Source organism: Pinus tabuliformis, chromosome 4_2, assembly GCF_031772625.1.
Source record: "Pinus tabuliformis cultivar Carrire ecotype Pingquan chromosome 4_2, CPIR1, whole genome shotgun sequence".
In the NCBI taxonomy this organism is placed as follows: domain Eukaryota; kingdom Viridiplantae; phylum Streptophyta; class Pinopsida; order Pinales; family Pinaceae; genus Pinus; species Pinus tabuliformis.
In genome coordinates, this window is record NC_142304.1 from 437,850,995 (window position 1) to 437,855,704 (window position 4,710).

Here is a 4,710-nt window from a genome sequence, read left to right on the forward strand (position 1 = left end):
GCACATCCTGTAGAAGTTAGCAGACTTCCTGTAGAAATCTCAAGCTTCCTGTAGGATCCCCTGCAGACATCCTGTAGAAGCCTGCAAACTCAGTTGCTGAGCATCTGAACGTTGTGGACTCCTGTGGAATGATGTTAGGGATCCCCTGGAACCTCTCCTAGCCCTCTTGACCTTTCCCAAGCTTTCTCTCCCTTCGCACCACCTCTGCACAGCCAAACCCTAATAAGAAACAAAATCATAATCACTCCAACCACTTAAGCAAAAATATAAAAACATGTTCTTTTCAATAGAAGTAGTTTGAGTTCATGCATTTCACATCATTAGAAGTAATGGCATCATTCTTAGACATTTGCACTCCCACCATTGCATCATAGAGATTAAGCTAGTCAGATTAGGGTTTACTAGGGTTTCCATGTTTTGGTTGGTTTTCAGTTCATTTTTGCAAAGTAGATGAATTTCCTTTGAGATAGCCTTCGTCCATCATTTAGAAAGCTTCTTCTGAGAACATATAGAAGTTGGCTTGAGCCCTAGCGGACTTGTGCCAGCTGACCAAGTGACAGCTGCGACAAGAGCTAGTACTTGTGCATACAGCACCGTCGCTTCCAAGTTTGTTACGAACTACCGGGTTGATAAAATTAGAGATAGGAAGCTCCAGGAGTTGTAGCATTATTGCTACAATACTGGAGCCCACCATCTTTTTGGCGCCATTGCCGGGGAAGCGTCAGAGTATTAGTAATTGTTGCTTTTCTTCTATTTTCTTACTCTTGCCTTCTGCCAATTAGTTTATTTCATTTCCATTCTGCAAAAGTAGCATAGACATTTCCTGCTTTCCTAGATTAGCCTTTCAATTCCGCAATTTCAATTCTGCAAGCATAGATTAGCATTTCAATTCTGCAAGCGTAGATTAGCATTTCAATTCTGCAAGCGTAGACTAGCATTTCCATTCCTGCAATTTCATTTAAGCAAAGTAGATTAGTTCTTTCCTGCTTTCAAGTCAATTCTGCATCTTTATTTCAGTAAGATAGTTAGTTGTAGATCAATCTGTTTCAGTTTTGCAGGTACCAAAGAAAAAAGCAAAAGCAAACAAAAAAGGTCTTTTCCATTTCATGCCTCGTAGGAACCGAGATAAAACAGGCAAATTCCTACCCAATACCCCCACCACATCACTGAGTCACCCTTCTCTCTTCTTAGGTGGCAGTGATCCAGAAGAACCTATAGGTGAACCTCCTGAGATATACGAAGATCCTATAGCAGAAGAAGAATTAGAGACCATCCCATCTGAAGCTATGGCTGACAATGGAAGAGAAGATGAGAGAATAGAAGGTGCCTTCCCCATCCGAGAGACCAATGGAGAGATGAAAATGAAGAACATTAGCCCCTCCGCTTTACCTCACTTCCATGGACTGACCACTGAAGATCCTGATACCTTCCTGTTTGAGTTTGTTGTCCTTTGTAGAACCTATGACTATACTGAAGATGAGCAGAAGCTGAAACTCTTCCCTTCAACTCTTAAGGATGCAGCATTACGCTGGTTCATGGGCTTACCTGGAAATAGTATCACTACTTGGGCTCAGATGCAGCAAGCTTTCAATACCAAGTACCGGGATTACTGTAGGTCCAAGGAAACCAAGGGAGAAATCTTTCGGATGACCATGGGAAATGATGAGTCCTTAGAGGATTATGAGGAGAGGTTCCAACTTAGCTATAAGCGGGCCAGGTGCACACTTGACCCTGAATCCCTCAAGTTGGTCCTTCTCCGAGGAGTCCCTGAAGACCTTTTAGATACCCTTCACATGTTAGCTGGGGGGGACATTTACCAACTGCCTTATGAGGACATCAAGACCGTGTTTAGAAACCACTCCAGGGCAGCTCGGAAACGTGGTAGAGGAAACCTCCTCTCAGCTGGTGTTCCTTTCTCCAAGCATGAGTTTGCAAATCAATTAGAAGATCTTAAGAGTGAGGTGAGACAGACCATCGCCATGCAGCTGGACACATTCAGGATCCAGCAGAAGAAGGAAGAAGCTGAGAGAGCCTTGGCTATCTTCTGCCCTAGATGTACAAGGAGACACCCTAAGAACGAATGTCCATTGCATTCGGTTGAAGTGTGTTTCGTTTGTGAGGAGGACCATCCCACAAACCAATGTCCAACCTTACCTGGATTCAAATCCATGTACCAAGGGACAGAAGCTTCCACTGAACCTCTCTACTACCTCAACCAAAGGAGGCCACAAGGACCTAGACCTTACCAGCAGGGGATGCAAGGGGCACCTCAAGCTTATTACAGCCCCAACCAATCGACTCCTATGCCTTCCTGGGGTCCCCCTGCTCATCCTTCCTGGTCCATGCCTCCTCCATGGTCTTATCCACCTCAGTACCCTACTCAACCTACTTCTCATTCATATCATTCACATGCCCAGCCACAGCCTCAGTGGAATGCACCTCAGTCGGGGTGGAGGCCCCAGTACAACACTCCTCCTGCCATTTTGCCTCCACCACCAGTTCAACCTCAGCCATTACCTCCTGCTCCTCCAAGGCAACCTCAAATGCCTGCTCAACCGAACCCGAACCCCAACAATAGACAGGCCCAGCAGGTATACACTGGGGAAACCTCATGCCCTACCTATGCTGTGGAGATCCAGGAGATCAATCTTCGATCTGGAAAGACTCTACCAGATCGCCAACCTCCTCCCCCAGAGGATGAGGAAGATAAACAGGAAAGTGAACCAAAGGCTATTCCACCCTTTCCTGAGAGACTAACAGCCACCACACAACCCAACCCAGAGGAGGATGAGCTTCTGGGAGAGCTCAAGCAGTTTTGTGTGAAAATACCACTTCTCCAAGCCATCAAGGATGTGCCAATATACAACAAACTGGTTAAGGAAAAGTGTTTCAAACACCCAGGCAGGCGAAAGAGAGATGCTTCAACCATCAATGTCTTGGGACAACTGTCTGACCTTATGTTAGGACAAGTCATCTGCCCGAAGTATCTAGATCCTGGGAGTCCTGTAGTAGATGTCCACATCAATGGCACCATCATACCACACACCTTGATTGATCTGGGGGCTGCCATTAATGTGATGACCAGGGATACTATGCTCAAACTCAATCTTCAGGGTTCCTTGAGGAAGACCTCGACAGTACTGCAACTAGCAGATCGCTCCACTGTGACTCCCGAAGGGATTGTGGAGGATGTCTTGGTCTCTATCGACTCTTGGGAATACCCTGCAGATTTCTTGGTTCTGCAACCCAAGGCAAAGCTTACTGGATATCCTCTCATTTTGGGAAGGCCTTGGTTAGCCACTGCAGATGCTTACATAAGTTGTCGTGCAGGAAACATGACCATCAAAAATGGTCCTATGTCCAAGCAGCTAGTCCTCTACCCTCCTGCCCAACCCTCCTTAGAGCATGACTTACCATTGTGGTTGGAGGAAGGAGAAGAGGATGAGGTGTACTCAGCACCTTTGTGCACCCTAGATGCCACTAGAAGAGACCCCCCAACCGAGGATGACTTGATTGAGACCTTGATCCAGAATCCACCTTCCAGTGCACTCTCCTTAGAAAAATTGGTGGAGGATGCCCAAGCCAGCACCTTAGTGGATCTTTGTACAACAAACCCTGTCACTCCCAGAGTCAAAAATGTGGAGTTCGGCCCTGAGAGAACGTTAAAGATCAGCTCCTCCCTATCTCCTTCTCAGGAAAAGGAGCTGTGTAGCCTGTTGGCCAATCACCTAGATGCTTTTGCTTGGAGCTATAAGGAGATGAAAGGAATTCATCCTTCGGTCTGTACCCATCACATATACATCAAAGAGGATTGTAAGCCGGTTAGGCAACCTCAGAGGAGAATGAATCCAGCCCTTAAGGACATTTTCAAGGAAGAATTGCAAAAACTGTTGGATGCCGGATTCATTTACCCCATCTCAGATAGTGAGTGGGTGTCCCCTCTGGTTTTGGTTCCCAAGAAAAATGGGAAGTGGAGAATCTGTGTGGACTACCGAGAGCTGAACAAAGCCACCAAGAAAGACCATTTCCCTCTACCTTTCATAGATCAAGTGTTGGATGGACTGGCAGGAAAGAAGTTCTTCTCTTTCCTGGATGGGTTTAGCAGGTACAACCAGATCCAAATCAGCCCGGAAGACCAAGATAAGACCACCTTCACTTGTCCTTGGGGTACCTTTGCCTACCGTGTCCTTCCCTTTGGACTATGCAATGCTCCTGCTACCTTCCAGAGAGCTGTCTTGAGCATCTTCTCGGAGCTGGTCCATGATGCAGTGGAAATCTATATGGATGACTTCACTCCTTATGGGGCCAACTTCCAGGAAGCATTGTCCAATCTGGGAAAAGTCCTAACCAAATGCATTGAGATGAACTTGTCCCTTAGTCCTGAAAAATGTGAATTCCTAATGACTGAAGGGACCGTGCTAGGCCATACCATCTCTTGCCAAGGGTTACAGGTGGATCCTAACAAAATTGCTCTCATCAAGAAGGTTCCACCTCCTCAAAAGGTAAGGGATGTTCGGAGTTTCTTGGGATTAGCAGGATATTACCGGAGATTCATTAAAGACTTCAGCAAGCTAGCCTCGCCATTGTTTGGCCTGTTGGCAAAAGATGTGGAGTTTAAATGGACTGACGATTGTCAGAGGGCTTTGAATGAATTGAAGGACAAGTTGGTGTCAGCCCCAATCCTGAGAGGTCCAAACTAGGCCCTACCTT